This window comes from Zonotrichia albicollis, chromosome 27 (genome assembly GCF_047830755.1).
Source record: "Zonotrichia albicollis isolate bZonAlb1 chromosome 27, bZonAlb1.hap1, whole genome shotgun sequence".
Lineage (NCBI taxonomy): Eukaryota > Metazoa > Chordata > Aves > Passeriformes > Passerellidae > Zonotrichia > Zonotrichia albicollis.
Window position 1 is genome coordinate 1,860,914 of NC_133845.1, and position 23,777 is coordinate 1,884,690.

Consider the following 23,777-nt stretch of genomic DNA (forward strand, 5'->3'; position numbering starts at 1 on the left):
TTTTCTTCCCCCTGCTGTGAGAAACAGAAAAAAAATTCTGATTTACTGGGAAGGGAAAAGCAGCCTCTGAGTCAGAGTTGTGCAAGTGAGTAAACTAACAGGAGATCCTTAATTAAATGTTTTGGGAATTCTCACAAGTGCTTTTCTGGGATAGGGCGAGTTTTGCTCCCAGCAGCTGGTGCCGTGCTGGGTTTTGGATTTAGCAGGAGAATATTTGGTACCAAAGTGATGCTGCAGGGCTTGCCCAGCTGTACTGCCCCCAAATGAAGGGATTTTCCCAGGCAGGAGGTGCAGAAGGAGCCCTGAGGGAGCAGGGCCAGGAGAGCTGGCCATGGCCAAAGGGACACCCCATCCTGCAGGAAAATGTGCCCAATATTTAAACTGGGGGATTGAGGCACCAATCTCAGGGCAGCAGCTGGAGGGAGACCTTGTGTTTATTGTTTTAATTGGGGTTTATTTATTTACCTCTCTGATAATGAAATTATCTCTCTGATAATGAAAGTATGGTAATTTCATTCCATTATTTCATTTATTGAACTGTTCTTATCTCAACCGTATTTTTTTTTATCTGCTCACAGGTGACCTGGTGACTGTGGGGTGTGTGGTGCCACAGGGGTTAAGCCGTGACAAATGGGGACATTTCCTACAGGAAATCTGTTTCCTTGTCACCAGATCTCCCTGTCAGATCTGAGCTCCATTGCCATGTCCCTGGGAAATGTATTTCACCCTGTGGGCTGTGCCATTTCCAGTGAACAAGCAGATATTTCTCTTAAGTAGCTAGATTGAAAAAAGGATTACGATGTTATCAGTTACATCTCCTTCCCTGGCTGTGTCCTGGAAAGCGTTTCAGATTTAATCCCAAACAATTCCATTTTTTCATCTTTGCCATCAGCCTGGGCAGAGGGCAGCCAGGTTTTTGGGGCAGATTTAAAAGAACAACATGACATTTGTGTTATGATTTAAAGCGGCCTGGCCAATCCCATCTCCTGCTCTCTCTGCGCTGGGAGCAGCCAGCACAGCTCAGGGATGTTGAAAGGATTATTCAGGTATTGATCAAAGGAGATTTGATACTTGTAGAACAAGCAGGGAATCAGGAGCTGATCTGCATTGCAGTGGCTCTGCCCTGGCTGCCTGCCCCACAGATTATTGCTGCCTTTAATTAATGCAGATGGGCGGGGCAGAGGCATGGCTGGGGCCAGGCTTTGCCACCATCCCATTTTGTGAAAAATCCTCTTTGCCCAGGATTCTTCTCCTGGGAAGCTGAGAAGCCTCAGATAAAAAGCAAAACAATTTTATCTCATTTGCTTCTCCTGTGTTTTGCTGCTTTGGAATGTGGTTTGGACATTGTTTACCAACTGGTCATTGTTTGATTGGTTTCAAAAATTAAAAATCAATTTAGATGATTGCCACTTCAGACCCTCACCCAATTATATCCTCTTGGGTGAATTGTTTTCACTTAATGGCCAATCATGGTCAGGCTGTGTCAGGACTCTGGAAGGAGTCACAAATTTTTCATTATTATCTTTTAGCCTTCTGTCTGTATCCTATCTATATTCTTTAGTATACCATAATGTAATGTAATGTGATAATATAATATAATGTAATATAATATAATATAATGTAATGTAATATAATGTAATGTAATATAATGTAATATAATATAATGTAATGTAATATAATATAATATAATATAATGTAATGTAATATAATGTAATATAATGTAATATAATGTAATATAATGTAATGTAATATAATGTAATGTAATATAATATAATGTAATGTAATATAATATAATATAATGTAATATAATATAATATAATATAATATAATGTAATGTAATATAATGTAATATAATATAAATCAGCCTTCTGAGAACACGGAGGCAGATTCATCACCTCTCCCCTCATCAGGGTTCCTGCAAATTCCACAAGGCTTCACCTGCACCCTCTGCTATCCCTGTGAAATCCCTGCAGCTCAGGGACTGGAGGCACAGAGAGCCAGCTGTGAGTTCCCTCCTCAGCTTGTCCCAGGAAAAGGGATTTGTCAGATAAATTTTAATTTTTGGCTTGTGTTTGCCCGTCTGACACAGAGACAGCCACAGGGTGTCCCTTCCTCTGAGGGCACTGTCACCCTAGGAAATAAATTCACTGTATGAAATAAAACAATGTGGAGATGCTGCTGTTCTCAAGGTAAAAAAGGGGAGTTTGTTTTCTAATTCCAGCATTTATAGATTTCCAAAAGTGACAGTGGATTGAAGGGTGACAGTGCCACCTCTCCAATGACATTGAACAAACCAACAGCCCATCAAATTTCTCCTCCTCCATAAAAGAATGCAAATCAATGAGTTATTTACATAAAGTATGTGAGAAAATTCGTTACAAGAGTGTAAAGATCAGAAAGCTTAGAAAATCTTAAAAAATCAGGGTGACAGACACCTCCTGCTCTCTTTGGGGAAATATTTCCATTTCCCCTTCTTTACATGGATTGCATGAGTCCAGGAGGAGCTGGAGCCAGGATCCAGCCCCTGAGTGCCACAAATCCCTGTGTTATCCTGAAAATATCCTGAAAATATCCTGAAAATATCCTGAAAATATCCTTTGGGAGTCTCTAGGATGAGGCACCAGTTCAGGAACTCCTCCAGTTCGAGGTGGGAGAATTTGGCCTCCTGCAAGCAGGAAATGACTGCAGTGACTCACTGCATTTATTGGCCAGTAAATCACATCAGAGGCTGCTCCTCTTTCTGTTCTCCTCCAGCCCTTATCTTTAGAAAGGTGGTTTTATCTTTTTGTTTATAACTTGTGATTAAATCCACAGTAAAGCAGGAATTGGCCTGGGTTTGGTGCAGGTGTTGACCTACACTCGTGAGGAATTGACCTTTCTGTGGCACAGAAATGGCCAAAAATGCAATCTTTAGACATGAGAAAATAAGTGGATTTTCAAATCTGGTGAGGAATTGACCCTTCCATGGCAGAGAAAAGGCCAAAGTGCAATTTTGAGCCCCAAAAAGAGAAGTGGATTTTGAAATCTGGTGAGGAATTGCCCTTTTTGTGGCAGAGAAAGGGCCAAAAATGCAATTTTCAGTCATGAGAAGTGGATTTTCAAATCTGGTGAGGAACTGACCCTTCTATGGCACAGAAAAGGCCAAAAATGCAACTTTCAGCCATGAGAAATGGATTTTCAAATCAAGAATTGACCTTTCTATGGCGCAGAAAAAGCCAAAATGCAATTTTCAGTCACAGAAAGAGAAGCGGATTTTGCAAATCTGGTGAGGAATTGGCCTTTCTGTGGCACACAAAGGTCCAAAAATGCAATTTTCAGCCATGAGAGGAGAAGTGGATTCTCAAATCTACCAACAAACCCCCTTGGAATGTGGACACTGCGAGGTCTCCAGGGCTTTGTGTTTGTTTAACTGGGAATTTTGTGGTTCTGCTCCCAACCTCAACAGGCACCTGGCATTTTGAAAGAACCCTTTGTTGCTCTAATTTCCAGCAGCTCCCACGAGCGTTGCTCTGCAAACAGGCACTGCTGGCCATGAGCTGTCCAGCCCCAGCCCCAGCCCTGCCTGCTCAGGAGCAATTTTCAATTTGGACCCTCTAATAACGCTGCAGGGAGTCCTCTTTCATCCACCAGGGCAGGGCAGGCTCCAGCCTGCACAGCAAGCACAGGGAGATCCCAAAAGTGACTTTCCAGGATTTGTGGATGCTGCTCCAGTCAGGGCTGATTCCCACAGGGAGTTCCCTATGGGCTGAACTGTTTCATTTATTACCCAGTGAAACCTGGGGAAAGTGGTTTTGACACAAGAGTGTGGAATATTTTCAATATTTTACACAAGACTGTGGAATATTTTCAATATTTTACACAAGATTGTGGAATATTGTCATAATCTTCCACAGTTTGAGTTATTTCTTTCTTGCGTTTTTTTTACACAAGGGTGTGGAATATTTTCAATATTTTACACAAGATTGTGGAATATTTTCATAATCTTCCACAGTTTGAGTTATTTCTTTCTTGTGTTTTTTACACAAGAGTGTGGAATATTTTCATTATCTCGCACAGTTTTAGTGATTTCTGTGGTTTTTAACACTCTCTCTGCTTCTATTCTAAGAAAGGGAGAAAATTCCAAGTGTTGAAGGTGTAAGAAAAGAGGAAATGATTGGGTGGGGGTCTTCAGTGCCGATCATGTGGGGCTGGGGTGAGGATTAATCCAGGTTTGGGCACAAACAGAGCTGAGCTTTGAGGAAAGTCAGGTTTGACCTGCAGGAAAAATCACATCAATTTTGTTCTGGGGGGGATTTTTTTTCCCTCTTTTGTACATTCCTGACACCCTGATTGATTCCTGACATCCTGATTGATTCCTCATTGATTCCTGATTGATTCCTGACACCCTGATTGATTCCTGACACCCTGATTGATTCCTGATTGATTCCTGATTGATTCCTGACACCCTGATTGATTCCTGATTGATTCCTGACACCCTCATTGATTCCTGACACCCTGACTGATTCCTGATTGATTCCTGACACCCTGATTGATTCCTGACACCCTCATTGATTCCTGACACCCTGATTGATTCCTGATTGATTCCTGACACCCTGATTGATTCCTGACATCCTGATTGATTCCTGACACCTTGATTGATTCCTGACACCCTGATTGATTCCTGATTGATTCTTGACACCCTGATTGATTCCTGATTGATTCCTGACACCCTGATTGATTCCTGACACCTTGATTGATTCCTGACACCCTGATTGATTCCTGATTGATTCCTGACACCCTGACTGATTCCTGACTGATTCCTGACACCCTGATTGATTCCTGACACCTTGATTGATTCCTGATGTCCTGATTGATTCCTGACACCCTGATTGATTCCTGATTGATTCCTGACACCCTGATTGATTCCTGACATCCTGATCGATCCCTGATTGATTCTTGACACCCTGATTGATTCCTGACACCCTGATTGATTCCTGACATCCTGATCGATCCCTGATTGATTCCTGACACCCTCATTGATTCCTGATTGATTCCTGACTCCTTGATTGATTCCTGACATCCTCATTGATTCCTGACAACCTCATCGATTCCTGACACCCTGATTGATTCCTGATTGATTTCTGACACCCTGATTGATTCCTGATACCCTGATTGATTCCTGACTGATTCCTGACACCCTGATTGATTCCTGACACCCTCATTGATTCCTGATTGATTCCTGACACCTGATTGATTCCTGATTGATTCCTGACACCCTGATTGATTCCTGATTGATTTCTGACACCCTGATTGATTCCTGATACCCTCATTGATTCCTGACACCCTGATTGATTCCTGATTGATTCCTGACACCTTGATTGATTCCTGACATCCTGATTGATTCGTCATTGATTCCTGACACCCTGATTGATTCCTGACACCCTGCTGCAGCAATTCAGATTCCTGCTGTAATATTTTCTGCAGAAATAACCAGCCCCCTCTGAAGCTCTCTGAAGTGAAAAATAAAAACCCTTGCAATGAGATGATTTCTAAAGGGCAGCTCTGCAGAGCTCTCACCCTGTGCACGTTTCAGGTGTGCTGCCCAAGGTCTGAGCTCCTTTTTTACCTTTGGATGGAGGGTGAATCCTCTCTCTTCCCTCCTCCCTTGTTCCTACATGTTCCCGAGCACACACCCACTTTAACAGCCTCTGCTGTTTGTCTGTCTCTCCCAGCTCTGATCCCACCTGGCTGAAAAGCCTTTGTTGCAAAAGGTTTCCTTTATTAAAATCCTCCTTTGCATATTTGGGAGGGGGCGGGTTTGGTTTGCACCGATGGAGAAAGGCAGGAGGAGGCTCTGCAGAGCGACAAACAAAATATGGGGAGAGGTTTTAAAGCTCATCTTTGAGGAGAATTGTGAATAGATAAAATATATATATTATATGAATATAATCTTTATAAATATATCCCGAGCTGAGTGGATGGGGAGTGATTAAAAAGCTGAATATTGGAGATATTTTAAATGAAGGATTGGAGCGGGGTATGGGTGGATTTTCCCCCGGGAAGCAGAGCAGGGATGTGGAGGCTCCATTTGCATGGGGAGCGCTGCAATGGGGATGTGACAATCGCGGTGGTGGCAGCGGGGTTGTGACATCGCTGCGGGCTTTGTCACACGCTTTCGGAGTAAACATCCACCCGATTAATTCCCTGGTTAATTAATTACCCACGCCGGGACTGGCGCGGGGTCACCTGGGGTGGCTGGGAGCGGTGTCCTGAGCTGGGTGATGCTTCCCAAAGGAACAAAACCTTCTCTGGGGGAGCTGAAAATCCTTGCTGAATGCAGAAGGGCACAACTGTGACAAATCCCAGCACCACTGAGGCTGCAAAAACCCTCCGGGAAAAACCCATCCCCAGCCCTTCCTTGGGCACCTCCAGGGATTTGAAATATCTTCATTATTCTATATATTTTATTTTATTCTATACAGAATTCTATAAATTTATTTTATTCTGTATATTATTCTATATATTTATATTTTATTCTATACATTATTCTAGATGTTTATTTTATTCTATACGTAATTCTATATATTTATTTTATTCTATACATTATTCTGTATATTTATATTTTAAATATATTCATTATATCTTCACTATTCCGCCTTTTAAACACTCCCCATCCACTCAGCTCGGGATATATTTACACAGGTTATGTTCGCCTTTAGGGATGCACAATTCTCTTTGAAGACGAGATTTAAAACCCCTCCTGATGTTTTGTTTGTCACCTCATCGGGTGAAACCTCCTTGGGCAGCTCCTTCCAGTGCCCGGCCACGTTTTCCATGGGGAAATTCCTGCTGGTGTCCACCCTGACCCTCCCCTGGTGAAATTTGGGGCTGCAGATCCCAAATCACCATCTCCTGGCAGGGAGTTTGCAGAGCCACAAGGTCCTTCCTGAACACAAGGTCCATCCTCAGCCTGTTTTTCTCCAGGTGAGCCATAAGGTCCATCCTGAACCTCTTTTTCTCCAGGTGAGCCATAAGGTTCATCCTGAACCTCTTTTTCTCCAGGCTGAACCAGGAGGTCCCTCCTGAGCCTCCTTTGCTCCAGGCTGAGCTCCAAGGTCCCTCCTCAGCCTCTTTTTCTCCAGGTGAGCCACAGGGTCTTTCCTGAACCTCTTTCTCTCTAGCTTGAGCCACAAGGTCTCTCCTGAGCCTCCTTTTCTCCAAACAGAGCCAGAAAGTCCCTCCTGAACCTCTTTTTCTCCAGGTGAGCCCCAAGGTCCCTCCTGAACCTCCTTTTGTCCAGGTGAGCCCCAAGGTCCCACCTGGTGCTCCTTTTCTCCACAAGGTCCCTCCTGAACCTCCTTTTCTCCAAGCAGACCCAGAAGGTCCCTCCTGAACCTCTTTCTCTCCTGGCTGAGCCAGAAAGTCCCTCCTGAGCCTCCTTTTCTCCAAGCAGACCCAGAAAATCCCTCCTGAACCTCTTTTACTCCAGGCCGAGCCACAAAGTTCCTCCTGGTGCTCCTTTTCTCCAAGCAGAGCCAGGAGGTCCCTCCTGAACTTTTTTCTCTCCAGGGTGAGCCAGAAGGTCTCTCCTGAGTCTCCTTTTCTCCACATGAGCCAGAAAGTTCCTCCTCAGCCTCCTTTTCTCCAAGCAGACCCAGAAGGTCCCTCCTGATCCCCCTTCTCTCCAGGTTGAGCCCCAAGGTCCCTCCTGAGCCTCCTTTTCTCCATCCAGAGCCAGAAGGTCCCTCCTGCTCCTCTTTCTCTCCAGGCTGAGCCCCAAGGTCCTTCCTGAGCCTCCTTTTCTCCATCCAGACCCAGAAGGTCCCTCCTGATCCCCTTTCTCTCCAGGTTGAGCCCCAAGGTCCCTCCTGGAGCTCCTTTTCCCCAGGCTGAGTCCCTTCCCAGCTCGCCAGGGTTCTCCAGCCCCTGCACCCACAGCTGAGGCTGGCAATGGCCCTGTCCCCGCCGTGCGCTCCCCATTGTTCCATTTCCCAGAACTTCCTGCCCCTGACTCATCCCTCCTGCTGCTCCATGGTTACCTCCAAATGTTTTCCTTGGATCCGCAGCTCCCGCCGGCGTGTTCAGACTGTTTTTACCTCCCTGAAATGCTGCACCGTGAGGAAATTCCTCCTGTGTGGGGCTGCTGGGATGGCCCTGTCCCCCTCAGAAGGGAATTTTCCAGAGTTTTCACCTCTTCAGACCAAGCAAAGCTCTTCTCCCCTGGGATATAATTTCCTAATTTTAATGCGGAGATCAGAGGCAGTTAATTGTTGATGACTTCTCGGCTGTGTGGTCTTGAATTGCAGGTGATTAAAGGTGAAGGAATTATTTTAATCTGCCCGGTTTTGATGCCTTGAGGCATCTGGGGATGGGATTTGGTTTGCCCTTGGTGCAGCCCTGGGAATTATCAGAATTATCAGTCTCCACTGGGAGTGACGCAGTGGTGGGGTTGATTTTTGGTGGATTTGTGGAAAGATGAGGAAGGGAAGGAGCCCTGAGCTGCCGTGGGAGGGGTTTGCTGGTGCTCCAGGTTTGAAATGTGCTGTTCAACCTAAAACTGCCCCGTCTGAGCCGTTTGTGCAGCAACAGTGACCTCCCCTGGGCAGCAGGAGCTGGGTGCTGCTGTTCCACCGAGCCCACAGATCTTAAATGGAATTATCACCCCATCCTAAATGGAATTATCACCCTGTCCCAATGGAATTGGTCATCTAATCCAGAGTGGAATGAGTCACCTCATCCCAAATGGAATTATGAGCTCACCCAGAATGGAATTGGTCACTCCATCCCAAATGGAATTATCACCCAGTCCCAAATGGAGTTCTCTCCCCATCCCAAATGGAATTGGTCACCCAATCCCAAATGGAATTTGTCACCTCATCCCGAACGGAATTGATCGCCCAGTCCCAAATGGAATTGATCCTCCAATCCCAAATGGAATTGATCCTCCAATCCCAAATATAATTGGTCACCCAGTCCTAAATGGAATTATCACTCCATCCCAAATGGAATTATCACCCCATCCCAAATGGAATTGATAATCTAATCCAGAATGGAATTGATCCCCCAATCCCAAATGGAATTATCACCTAATCCCAAATGGAATTAGTCACCCAATCCTAAATGGAGTTTGTCACCCAATCCCAAATGGAATTGGTCACTTAATCACAAATGGAATTGATCCCCCAATCCCAAATGGAATTGGTCACCCAATCCTAAATGGAATTATCATCCAGTCCCAAATGGAATTGATCACCCCAATCCCAAAGGACATGCAGCACTTCCCAGCTTTCCAAATAACTCAGGATCAACTTTTTTATTCATCACTCTTCTGACAGAGATTTTCACTTGTTTATACTGCACAAACATCCAGATGAAAGTTTGAATTTGGAGGCCTAGTAGGGATGGAAAGACAAAAGGGATAAATGTTATTTTTACTGGAGCATTTTGATGGCTTTTTCTTTGGTCGCTCCCTCAGCTGATCAGTGCTGGGTTCTTAGCAGAGCACCTGAAATGGGAGATGGAGAGAAAATTCAGAGGAAAATTGAGCCCTGAATTCAAACCTGCTGTGGGATGCAGTGAGGACTTTGCTGAGCTCTGAGAGGAATAATTTTGATTTTTTTGGAGGGGCTGGGTTACAGAAATTGCTCTGCATTTTCAGCATTGTGGGCTCACATCAGAGAATGAATGGTTGGGTCTGATGAGTTTGAGTGGAGCAGAAAGCAGAGGGAAAATTGCAATAATTAGGTTTGAGACGTGTTGTAAAAATGAAACTGAATTTTAATTTGTGATGAGTGAAAAGCAAAACCAGGTCAAGAGAATCGAGAGGAAGATAAAATAGAAATATCAAATGTTTTTTTATCCCGGGTTGTGTCACTAGATGGTGCTGGGGATCAGACCAAAAAAACCCTCAGCAGAAAAAAAACCCTCATCAGAATCCAAACAAGGCCTGCAAAAAGGGAAACAGAGGAGAGGGAGTGGAAATTTAATGTTGGAACAAATCTGATGTTTGAGGATGGTGTGTGAGGGCTTCCCTGTGGTTCAACACGGGCAGAAATTCCATTTTTAATGCTTTTCCCTCCTTGCAAAGCTGATGTCAAACATTTGTGTTGGTTTCTGACAGCTCCACTGGGAGCTGGCACAAAACGGGGAGGAAGGGGCAGAGCTGGGTTTGGCAAAGCTCAGGTGAGGGCTCAAAGGACTCAAAAAAGGTGGAATTTAAATCAGACAACACACCAGGGCCATGTGCCACAGGAAATTGCCCTTTTTGTGTCCCTGCAGCTCACTGGGTAATTTAATTTCCATCTATCCACACCAAATCCCAGTTTCAGCAAGCTGGGGCCTATTCCAGGCCCAGCAGAGGATAAACTCAAATTTAGGATGCTCAGGGTTAACATTTTGAGAGCAGAAGCCGCAAAACCACTTTATTTTTGCTGGAGTCTGGGTGCTTGAGCTTCTCCATTCCCAGCTGGGTGTTTTGAAGGATCATTTCTGTGCTTTGCTGCTGCCACACAACGCCCTGGCCTGCAGCCAGGCCAAACAGGCTCCCTGCAGCTCTTGCACAAGAAATGGCTCCCTCACCTCGGAATTCCTGCAGCTGCTCCTCTCTCCAAAGAGCTTTCCTTGCTTCAGCTGAGGTTTTGCATGAGGGCAAAATGGGGAATTTGGGCCCCAAACCCCTGAATTTCCACATCATCATTATTATTAATATTATTATTATTATTAATATTATTATTATTATTATTAGGCACCAAACTCCTGGACAATAATAATAATAATAATAATAATAATAATAATAATAATAATAATAATAATAATAATCTCTTAAATCAGGAATTTCAGGGCTGGCCTGACATTAACCATGAGCTGGTGCAGTCTGAGCTGGGGCCCTCACATCTTTTTGTTCCTGGGAGTCCCCAAATATTCCCAAATATTTGGGCAATATTCCACTGAATTCTTCCTAAATATTCCATGGAATAGTCCCAAATATTCCATGGAATAGTTCCCAAATATTCCACAGAATTCTTCCTAAATGTTCTATTGAATAGTTCCCAAATATTCCACAGAATGGTTCCCAAATAGTCCATGAAATAGTTCCCAAATATTCCACAGATTAATTTCCAAATATTCCAGTCAATAATTCCCAAATATTCCATTAATAGTTCCCAAATATTCCATGGAATATTTCCCAAATATTCCATGGAATGGTTCCCAAATATTCCGCAGAATAATTCCCAGATATTCCATGGAATCATTCCTGAATATTCCACAGAATAATTCCCAAATATTCCACTGAATAATTCCAAAATATTCCACAGAATGGTTCCCAAATATTCCATGGAATTCCCTGGTGCAGCAGCTTTGGGAATGGAGCTGGTTTCAGGTTTACTCTCCAGAGATTTGGTGCCTGAAAATCTGAGCTTTTCACAGGGACCCAGGTCTGGCAGGAAGAAAAAAATTGCATTTCATTGTTATGATCCAGTGGAGAATCACCAAATTATTGATATTAAATATAAGCTATAAATTTAAATTATTTAAATTCCCTAAATTAAATTAAATTAATTAAATTTAATAATATAAATATAATTTATAACTATATAATCTAAGTTACAAATTTAGGTTGAATATAATATTTGTATTAAATATAAACTCCAAAGCGCCCAGAGTAAAGCAGGAATTCCACAGTGAGCTGTGAGGGAAATATTTCAATTATTCACAATTTTATTTCTGTATAATTCAGTCCCTTGGTGCTGAATTTCCTTTTTGAAGGGGATTTGAACCACTTTAAAAATCACTGATGGTGTTTGCCAGAAATTTTCTGTTTCTACGGCCAAACCCTCAGCAAAGCTCTGATCCCAAAGCAGAAATGCATGTAAGCAATGTTCCTAAAAACCTGCAATGTTCCTAAAAACCTGCAATGTTCATAAATACCTGCAATGTTCCTGAAATACCTGCAATGTTCCTGAATCCCTGCATTTTTAGGAGCCTGGAGCCTGATCCTCAGCCAGGGCAGCTGAATAAAACCAGAATTAAGATGGGCCAAATTGCACCTGCTCTGCATTAAAGCTGGCAGCATGAAAATTTGCTTATTTGGGGTTAATCATTAAAGCCATACACAAGCGGGGAGAAGAAAATAAAGGCCCTCAATCCATGTGAGTCCTCTGAAAGTCACAAAAACAATGGGGTTTAATCTGGGCTCAGGTTTCAGAGCCCTTTCCCATCCACCCAGATTTGATTTCACTGCCCGTGGCCTCCATCCAAATTCCTTCAGCATCAGGGAAACAACTCCCACTGAGGTCACTCAATCTGCAGGAAAATGGGGAAAAATTACTTTATTGAGGCATAAAAATGCTGCTTATTCTATGTGGGGTTGGATATGGAGACAGGAAAAAGCCACAGAAAATAAAAATGTGGAGATTTGTGGGGAAAAACAGGTGAAGAGTCCCCAAAGCTGCTCCTGCAGGGATGGGAAAGGGTCAGGATTGTTGTCATTGCTTGGAAAGTTATTGAAATTTGCCCGAAAAAGGAGGAAAAATATTGTTATTTTTTATCTTCAACCTCAAAGAGTAGCTTGGAATGGATAAATGATTTTGATTTTAGGAGAAACACGAAGCAAACCCAAAAATAATTTCTGTAGAAATGGAATTTCTTGGGATTCTGAAAAAAAATCCCTCCTCTTATGGTCAATACTCAAATTAATGATACCCCAAATTAACTCTTAATTCTGAAATTTGATCTTTGCGCAATAACTCTGAGTAAGAGCAGAACCCTGCAAACCAACCCTGTAAAACCCCTGAGCTTGCTGGGCTATTTAATTTGTTAAATGATGCGTATTTTATTGCCTTTTTGCTTTTCTTTGGAAATTGTGACAGCTGATATTTACCTCAAAATAAGGAAGTACATCCTGTTAATCAGCAAGGCTGAGCAATGTATTCAGAGGCATTAAATTCCTTTGTAGGGGCATCAATGAATCCCCAAGGGCTGTAACAGAATTTTAAAAGCCAGCCCTTTGTTCCATTGAGCTGAGGCACAAAATTTGAGGAGAAACATCTCACCAAAGCCAGGTTGCTCTATTAAACAGATATATTTTACAGAAATGGTGTTGTTTTGCCACAGGAGAGATTTCCTTGGGATTATTCTTGTTTTCATTTGCCTGAACCATGAACAAATAAATGATGGCTCTGGCAGCTTTGGAGGCTCAGCCTCTCTGCCCAAACCAGTCCAACCTGGGCATTGTTTGGGTTGGTTTCTTGCCACGTGTTTGTTTTCTTTTTTAAAATTATTTTTATTTTTATTCTTCTCGAGCACTCAGTTCCCATGAAAGCGCCAACAGCTTCCCCTCCTTGCTGGGAGTTAATATTTCATTAGCATAAATCATTCTGTGTCTTCTGCAGTCTGACCTCATTTCTCCATGGCTACGAAGCTGCAGCTCATCCTTCCTCGCTGGGGAAATTCAGCTCCACTTCCTTCTGCTAAATCCCTAAAATTCCTGCCCCTGAAAGATTTAACTCTTTAAAATCAGAGGTTTTAAATTTTTACAGCAAAATCCTTTTAGCTGAGGCACAGGAAAATGGGAACACAATCCTGAAAACCTGAGATTTTTTAGGGCTGTGCTGACCAGAGGATTAAAATACTCATTTTAAAAAGTGTGGATGGAATAAGAGGATGGAAATATCCATTAAAAATACCCCCCAAAAGAAAAGTTTCATTCTCATAGGAAAGGTTCCCAACTCTCCCTTCAAGCCACAGATCTGTTAAAATTCAGGAATCACTGATTCCAGCAGGGCTTTGCAAACTCAGCCAATTTATGGATTGAGTGCTGAATTCCTGCAGGAAGCAGCATCTTGTTCCCAAAAAAATGATATTTTTCATTTAGCTGAGGTGAAGGATGATGCAATTTTCTGGGAGAGGGTGAGTTTGGGTAGGGAAATGAGAAAAATGCAAAAATGCAGGTGTTGCTTGGAATTTGCTCCTCTTTATCCAGGGTTAAGAGGCTGATGGAAAGCACAGCTCACACAAGGGGGATCTTAGCTAAAAAAAAGGCCAAGAATTCAATATTTACCCAGTGAGGGAAATGCCAATTGCCAGGTTAAATATGCAGGTTCTTTGTTATCATTCCTGTGATTCCAGGACAAAAAATCAGAGCTGAAGGAGCAGCAAACCCAGAAGGGAGAGCAGCGACCCCAGGAACATTGGGATTGTCCCCAATCCCTTCCCATCCCTTCCCACCCCAATCCTGGCTCCAGGTCAAGTTTTATGTGGGATTTATGCCCCAAAACCACCAAAACCCAAAGGTTTTTCCAGTGTTCAACGCGAGCTCTGAATTTTGCGCTGAATGGAATTTTCTGGAGGGAATTTTCAGATCTCTGAGGAATCCAAAGCCCTGAAAGGGGCAGAACCTGGTGAGAAGAACCCTCAAATATTTGGGGTTTTCCCCCCTGATTTGTTTTCCCCTATTTTGATGTAGAAATAACTTTAAAAACCTGCGCCTGGTGTTTTTCCTGGCCGTCACCTGAGGGGGTGACGGCTTTTCATGACTCTGCATTCATGGAAATGATTTCAGAGAGAAGCTGCAGCTCTGGCAAACCCGGCTGAATTTGCATTTCCGCTCCTCGGGCAGGCAGGAAATGCTGAAATCAGCAGAGTTTGCTGAGGGATTTCTGAGCTCTTCCCCTGCTCCTGAGCCAAACCTGAACTTGACATTTCTGCGGATTTCTAGGGAGGTTCCATCTGCAGGCATGGCCAGACATGGAAAACAATTCCATAATGCACAGAAATATCTTAAATATTTAAAAATCCCCACCCTGATCCTCAACAATTGCCTAGATTTGTGTTATAGCATTAGGATTATTGAATTGAATTTATTGTATTGAATTAATGTAAATTTACAGCTTATATTTAATATAAATAATTGTGTTATTTTAAAATTATCTGTATTGAATATAAGCTATACATTTAAATTAAATTCAATGCATTCAATTCAATAATTGTAGCACTATAATGTAAATATATATATTTTATACATATACATATACATATACATATACATACATATATATACATATATTTACATATACATATTCATCTATATTTCTATATTTATATATTTATACATATAAGTATAGTGCAGGGCTGGGAGGTTCCATCTGCAGGCATGGCCAGACATGGAAAACAATTCCATAATGCACATAAATATCTTAAATATTTAAAAATCCCCAACCTGATCCTCAACAATTGCCTTGAATTGCCTAGATTTGTGTTATAGCATTAGGATTATTGAATTGAATTAATGCAAATTTACAACTTATATTTAATATAAATAATTGTATTGTTTTAAAATTATCTATATTGAATATAAGCTATACATTTAAATTCAATACATTCAATTCAATAATTGTAACACTATAATATAAATATATATATTTTATACATATACATATACATATACATACATATATACACATATATTTACATATACATATTCATCTATATTTCTATATTTCTATATTTCTATATTTCTGTATTTATATATTTATATATTTATATATTTATATATTTATATATTTATATATTTATATATTTATATATTTATATATTTATATTTATATTTATACATATAAATATAGTGCAGGGCTGGGAGGTTCCATTTGCAGGGATGGCCAGACATGGAAAACAATTCCATAATGCACATAAATACCTTAAATATTTAAAAATCCCCAACCTGATCCTCAACAATTGCCTTGAATTGCCTATATTTATATTATAATATCATGATTAGTGAATTGAATTGAATTGAATTTAATTTAATTTAATTTACTTTAATTAATTTAAATTTATAGCTCATATTAAATATAAATAATTGTATTATTTTTAAATGATATCTCTTAAATATAAGCTATACATTTAAATTAATTAAAGTAATTAAACTCAATTCAATTCAATTATTGTAACACTATAATATAAATCTATAGATTTATATATAGATTTATATAAAAATATATATATTTTTATATATATATATATATAGTTCAGGGCTGGGAGGTTCCATTTGCAGGGAGGGTCAGACATGGAAAACAAGGCCATAATACATATAAATATCTAAAATATTTAAAAATCCCCAATCTGATCCTCAACAATTGCCTTGAATTGCCTATATTTATATTACAGTATTACAATTATTGAATTGATTGAATTTAATTATTTTAAATTTATATCTTATATTTCATATAATTGTAATTAAAAATGAAATAATTGTAATATTAAAATATTTATATTAAATATTAATAATTTTTATATTTAATATAAATAATTTTTATATTTAACGTAAATAATTTCATTGTTATGACCCAGTGGAGAATCATCAAATTAATTAATCCTGCCTTGAGATTGGCAGGATTAAATAAACCTCAGTGTTTCTCATATTTGCAGTCTCCTCTTAAACCTCAAACACACTCGAGCTCATGTTTGCAGGTCCTTCCCTGCAGCTGAAATCCTTGGATTTGCCTTTTTTTTAAAAAAATAAATTAATTACAGAAATCCTCTCACCCACTCCATTGCAGGTGCTGCTTCTTGAAGATAAACGTTAAATGTCAAAAATTTGAAAATAAACCAGAACAGTTGCAAGGGGGGAAAAAATGAGAAATCTTGGCAATGAGGTAGCGCAGAGATATTTCAGTTTTTCACCCTCTTCTCTCAGAGAGTCGCTAATTTGCTCCTGATGGAGCAAATCCAACTTTTCCTGCAGGACAAATGGAATTTGGGGTGAGTCAGGAGCTGCTCCTGCCCGCAGCCACATCCAAAGGGGCAGGAAAAAGGAAAAATGTCCATAAACCAGAAAAATGTCCATAAAACAGAAAAACGTCCATAAAACAGGTTCTGTCCTGCCTGGCTGAGCCTGCTCCCTCCCTGCTCTAAAATTGGATTATTTGATGTGTTTTCTGCATTTCCTGGGAGCTGTGTTGGTGTTATTGGAGGTTTCATTCACTGTTCTCCCTCAGAAAATACAGGGAAGAGGCAAAATCTCAGAAAAAAGGAAAATACAAAGTCTCAGAAAATACAAAGTCTCAGAAAATACAAAGTCTCAGAAAAAAGGAAAATACAAAGTCTCAGAAAATAAAGGGAAAATACAAAGTCTCAGAAAATACAGGGAAAATACAAAGTCTCAGAAAATACAGAGTCTCAGAAAATACAGGGAAAATACAAAGTCTCAGAAAATAGAGGGAAGAGACAAAATCTCAAAAAATAAAGGGAAAATACAAAGTCTCAGAAAATACAGGGAAAATACAAAGTCTCGGAAAATACAAAGTCTCAGAAAATACAGGGAAAATACAAAGTCTCAGAAAATAGAGGGAAGAGACAAAATCTCAAAAAATAAAGGGAAAATACAAAGTCTCAGAAAGTAAAGGGAAGAGACAAAATGTAAAGGGAAAATACAAAGTCTCAGAAAATAGAGGGAAAATACAAAGTCTTGGAAAATGCAGGGAAAATACAAAGTCTCAGGAAATAGAGGGAAGAGACAAAATCTCAAAAAATAAAGGGAAAATACAAAATCTCAGAAAATAAAGGGAAGAGACAAAGTCTCGGAAAATAAAGGGAAAATACAAAGTCTCCTCTCATTTGGGAGCTGATGCTGGGCAGGAATTCCAGGCAGAGCTTTGCAATGAAGTTTAATTAATAAATTTAATAAATTAATTTCCTCCTGAGCAATTCCTTGAGTCCAGCCATGCCCGGCTCTGTCTTTTCCCAAATTTTAGAGAATTTTTTTAAAAATTTTCTCCCAAAGTAACCAAGGCAGGGCATCAGCCAGAAACCTCTGCTGGTTTCAGAGGATGGGGACCAGGGCTGTAAAATTTTTGGAGTTAATTTTAATTAGCTCATTGCCTAACGAGGAGGAGCTTTGTGCCAGGTGTGGGAGGTGGCATCTGGATCTCTGGAGAGCAAATAGGATTTGGCGCTTTTTAAATAGAATTTGGTGCTTTTCAAATGGGCTTTGGTGCCTTTCAAATAGAATTTGGTGCCTTTAAATAGAATTTGGTGCCTTTCAAATAGGATTTCTTGCTTTGTAAATAGAATTTGGTGCTTTGTAAATGGAATTTGGTGCTTTTTAAATAGAATTTGGTGCCTTTAAATAGAATTTGGTGCCTTTCAAATAGGATTTCTTGCTTTGTAAATGGAATTTGGTGCTTTTTAAATAGAGTTTGTTTTTTTTTAAATAGAATTTGGTGCCTTTCAGCCTCTCCGTTCCTATGACCACACACAGCAGCACTGGCTCTTCCTGAATTGTTGCAGGATGGAATTTTTTTGGGTTAAAATCCACCAAAAAAATGAACTCTGACTGAGGTCTCTGTGGAAAGGAATCACCTCTGTCCCAGGAGCAAACTGATTTTAAAACTTCGGGTGTTTTATTAATAGTGTTGTTATGTGAGTAAATAATTTTATTTTCTAATATATCATAAAGGACTGATTTTCACAAAAAGCAGCATTTTTGCTCCCTGAGTCCTGAGATTTTTGGAGAGACGCTAAAATCTATGATAGAACTTTGAAAATATTCAGATATTTAACAATATTACAAAAATGGGGTGGGAAGAGCAGGGATTTTTCATCCCTGAGCCCTGACCTGGATGCTGTGTGAATTTAGGTTTGGTTGGCTTTATTTGGTTTATTGAAGTTTTTTTTTTGTTTGTTTTTTTCAGACTGAAAAAAATCAAGAAGCTCACTCATTTTCTGAGCATTCAGTGGTTTAATGGCAGGATGGGATTTATTGGGTTTGGCTCTTTCTGCCTGAGTGAAAAACCTGAAATGTTCCATTTGCCGAGAAAAATCCATCGGGCGTTGACCAAGCTTGGGAGGGAAACTGAAAAAACAACATTTCCCCTCAGATGAAAACACTCAGCCCCTCAGCTCTTTGGGTATTGGCTCCTGAAGTTTCATTTAGAAGCTTCAGAACAGGAAACATCAGAAGAAATGAGTCACAATATTTTTACAATATCGAGAGATTTCGCGGGGAAATTCCACGTTTGCCTCGCTCGCGGCAAGGGATGGTGGAAACGGCGCAATCTGATTTGTTTTGTGTCGGTTTTGTGTTTTATTTTTTTTTTTTTTTTTTTCCCCCTCTGATGTTATCAGAACAGAAAACTCCATGCAAATTTTTGGAGAGCCCTCAGCAGAATTCAGATATCAGCGCCCTGACCTTGCACCTTCCACAGGCTGCAGATAAATCAATTATTGCTGGGAAAAGGCAAAGTTTCCTTTGCTGCCTTTTGCAGGATTTAGGGGATTTTCCCTTTTTCCATGTGAGGAAAGGCCACTCTGCTCCAGCCTCTCTGCAGCTGAGGAAAATTGGTGTTCTTGGCAAATTCTCCCCAAAAATCTGATTTTTGTGTTTCCATGCGTTTCCATGACAGGCATGGAAAATTTGTATTCTTGGCAAATTCTCCAAAAAAGTCTCTTTTTTTCCCCTCAATTTATTCACCTGGCTACACCTGTGATGAACTTGAACTCACTGCCTGCAATTGGGAGGGAATAAATGAAATTTAACATTGTTTAAGGTGCGGTCCAAACCGCAGGGAGCTCTGATCCCATAGGAAAATTCTGCTCTTTTATAAAGAAAAAAACACCTTAAAATCCTTTTTTTGGAAGTCACCTGGCCTTGTTTAATAGGGAAAGAAAAATACCCCAAAGACAACCACAAAAATGTCTTAATATAATAATCATAATTAATAATAATATTTGGGTTTAGGTCTCCCAAAATGTGACATTTGCAGTTACAACCAGTGCTGGTGTAGAAGTGGCATCATCCAGAAAATATCTGGGTTATTTTCATTGGATGTTGATAATTTTCAGTGACATCAGGACATGGAATTACAAGGAAAACCCCTCATTTTTAATGCCTGCAGAATTTATTTCCACTTTTGCCCATGGGCACTGTGATTTCCCCTCATTTTTCTGGTATCCCTGTAAATCTGACACGTTCTTGAGCATGAAAGGCAGAAGGGATTCCTGCAATTTGTGGGGTATTTTTTGCTGGAAAAGATGTTTTCTAGTGGAGAAAAAAAAAAAAAAAAAAGAAATAATTTAAGCCAGATTTGTTCCAGTCTTGTTTCATTGGGATTTTCACTCATTCAGCATTTTGTGTGAAGGGAAATCCCCAAATTCTCCTTGCAGAACAAAAAAATCCACCTGAGAGCGCAAATGAGCTTTTAACCGTGACAGCCACAGCGAAATGCTCATTCATACCTCACACTGAGTGTAATAATCGAATTTATTCTGATTTTTTTTTGGAGGTTTGGGTCAGCCAGGGTTGCAGGAAGGGGAGCAGGAGCTGAATGAGTTGTGGCAGCCCCAGCTCACGTGGCAGGTGAGGATTTCTGAGGCCACACTCCCCTCATTAGTCTTCCCCTGGCTCACAGCACCCTCAGAGGTGAAATTGTGTGGAAAATAAATAACTGCAGAGTGTGCAGAGCTGTTGACAGGCGGACAAAGGGGAGGATTAAATGGAAAATTAAAAGCCTTCATTGGTTCTTGCAGCAGAATCACCCAGTTCAGTCCTAGCTGGTTTCTCTGCCTCGATTAAACACAATTAAAATTCACCCAGTGGGAGCTCCAGACACTGAGAGTGGGGAATTTTCACAGCTGAGTCCTCCAGAGGGGAAACCTTTATTTTTTTCCCCTTTATTTTTATCACTTTTGTGCATCTGAAGTAGAAGAAAACACCCTTATCTCTGTCTGCACTGCAGGAGAGGAGGGAGATTATCCAAAAATGCATAGAAAGGATGGTTAGGGAGCAATCAGAGTTTTACATGGGAATGTCTGGTTCAAACGTTTTTCTCAAATACATTCCTTGCTGCTGATGTTACTGCCAGGATGATGAAACTTTTAAACATCTGTGGTTTAGATCTCCTTTTTTTTTTTTTTTTTAAATAGAATAATTTGGGTTAAAGAAAAGGGTTGCAGGCAGAGCTGGCTAACAGAAAATTCCTGTCTGCAGATGGAATTTCTGCTTTATGGGGTGTTTTATACAATGTGTGATAAATCTGCCTGTGAGTCCTGAGCAAAAACCAGAGCAGAATTCTCTGTTTTTTGCCCTGGCATGCTGCTCTTACATCACATCTTTCCCTCGGCTGCATTTTTATTTTTTAAATCATGATTTACTGGATGGAATGAGGGGGAACGAGGTTGTTTCTGATTTTATTTGTTTGAGCTTTCCCCCCGATTTTACGACTGAATCAGCAGCAGCAGCAGGGAGGGGACCAGCAGGTGGCAGCTTCACCCAAGGAATGCAATTCCCTTAAGATAAATAACTTTATATATAAATATATAAATATATAAATATATAAATATATAAATATATAAATATATAAATATATAAATGCGGACTAGTGAAACTTCTGGTTTGAGCTAGATTATGGCTTTTGCTTGAGCTTTGGAGTTTGTTGTTTGTCATTTGGAGTTTTTTATTGGTGGTGCTGGAGTTTGGGGACAGTGACAGTGACGAGGATGAGGAGGAGGAGGAGGAGGAGGAGGAGGCTCTCGCTGGGGTCACAGGGATGCTCTGGCTCAGTGCTGGGTGTGGGTTCGGTGTCCCAGGGTTTTTTTGTGGCAGAAAATGGAGTTGGGCGCTTTAGATGCTGTTGAACACCGAAGGTGAGGGAAGGGGCTGTGGCTGCTTTTTGATGCCAGGAATTTGCTGGTTTGATCAAATATTGCTGCAGCAACAGCAGAAATGGAAGGGAGCACACATGGAGGGAGTAAAACACAAATAGAGCGAGTAAAACAGATGGGGTGAGTAAAATACAATGGAGTGAGTAAAATATGATGGAGTAAAACACAATGGAGTGAGTGAAACACAAATGGAGTGAGTGAAACACAAACAGAGTGAGTAAAACACCATGGAGTGAGTAAAATGCAATGGAATGAGTAAAATGCAATGGAGTGAGTAAAACAAAATGGAAAGAATAAAACACAATGGAGTGAATAAAGTACAATGGAGTGAGTAAAATACAATGGGGTAAATAAAATACAATGGAGTACAACACAATGGAGTGAATAAAACATAATGGAGTGAGTAAAAACACAATGGAGTGAGTAAAATACAACGGAGTGAGTAAAACAAAATGGAAAAACAATGGAGTGAGTAAAATACAATGGAGTGAGTAAAACACAATGGAGTAAAATACAATGGAGTAAAACACAATGGAGTGAATAAAACACAAATGGAGTGAGTAAAATATGATGGAGTAAATAAAATACAATGGAGTACATAAAATACAATGGAGTAAAACACAATGGAGTGAGTGAAACACAAATGGAGTAAAACACAAACGGAGTGAGTAAAACACAGTGGAAAGAGTAAAACACGATGGAGTGAGTGAAACAGATGGAGTAAAACACAAATGGAGTGAGTAAAACACAAAAGGAGTGAGTAAAACACAATGGATTTAGTAAAGTACAAATGGAGTGAGTAAAACACGATGCAGTGAGTAAAACACGATGCAGTGAGTAAAACACGATGGAGTGAGTAAAACACGATGCAGTGAGTAAAAACACAAAACTTTTCCTGTTTCCCCTCTCCCCCAGCTCCTCATGGCCGAGCAGAGGATCGATGTGGGAGCAGCCATGAGCCGAGCTCTGGGCCCAGCCCCACAGGCAGGGCCGTCCAAGGCCTCACACCCCTCGTGTCCTGGGAAAAGTAAACCTGCCGAGCTTCCAGCAGCAGCTGCACCCTCAGGGGGCTTTCCCCGAGCCCTGGAGGAGCCCACAGAAAGGTAAATGAAAGCAGGGGAGCTGCTGTGTACACTCTGGGCTCGCCATTGTTCTCCGCAGCTCTCTGCCCACCCTCTGTGGGGATTCGGGGCAAGGCAGGCAGGGGATGCTGCCAAAGCTGCTGGGCCCTGTCCCCCCTCGAAACTCTCGTGATCGCTTTCCAGAAGGCGCCAGACAAAGGGGATTTGGCTCTGAGAGTGACTCAGCGTGGGTTTGAACTTTTGCCTTGTTGGCCAAGTCAATGCTCGTGTGCTAAACGGAGCAGTTTGATTTTCTGACCTGATAGTGGAATATCACAACTTTGGCTTGAGGAAATGCTGGGTGTTTAAAGGGCCAGGCTGGCATGGCCTGGGGGCTGTGCGAAAACAAGAGTTTGTGCCGTTCAGAGCAGCAAAACGTGAGCAAAAATCATCCTTAGTGCCACAAGAGGTCAAAACCTTCCTGAAAGACCCTTTGCTGCTGCCCAGCCTTTCACCCTGATTTTGCTTTTGCCCTGATTTTGCTTTTGCCCTGATTTTGGCAAGCCTGGGCCCGTTTTGGCGAGCCTGGGCCAATATCTGAGTGTGGAAGGAGGTGCTGGAGCCCCGGGGTTGCCGTGCTGAGCTGGGCACAGGGCTGGGCTGAGTGTGGCTTTTCTGGAAGGCTTTGGGATGGGTTTGTGAGCTGAGCACGCAGGGTGTGAGCTCTAAAACACCTCCCAGGCCTTGCCTTGGTGTGCTCCAGCCCAAGGTGCCGTTCTCAGAAGGTAAATCGGTGTCAGCAGTAACAGGAATTGGGAATGAAAGCCTCTTCTGCGAACGGTGAATGTAGGGCGTGAGAAGCAGCCCTGAGCTCGTGTTACACCTTCCCTGCCCTTCACTTCTACGTTCTTAATATTTCTGTGTTCTTAAGTATTTGTGTGTTCTTGAATCTTTAACAAGTGCTGGGGTGGTTCTGTGTCCATCTGGGCTTTTTTGGAGGGGTTGAAGCAGTCACCCCCTTAAATATTTAAATGTTCTTAAGTATTTGTATGTTCTTAAATCCTTAAGAAGTGCTGGGGT

The 23,777-nt window shown here is 41.1% G+C and overlaps 1 protein-coding gene across 1 annotated transcript in view; it reads left to right on the top strand.

Annotated features, from left to right (window-relative positions):
* Positions 1 to 23,777, top strand: part of POU2AF1 (POU class 2 homeobox associating factor 1) — a 42,715-nt gene that overhangs the window by 235 nt on the left and 18,703 nt on the right. The gene's annotated exons all lie outside the window — the stretch shown is intronic.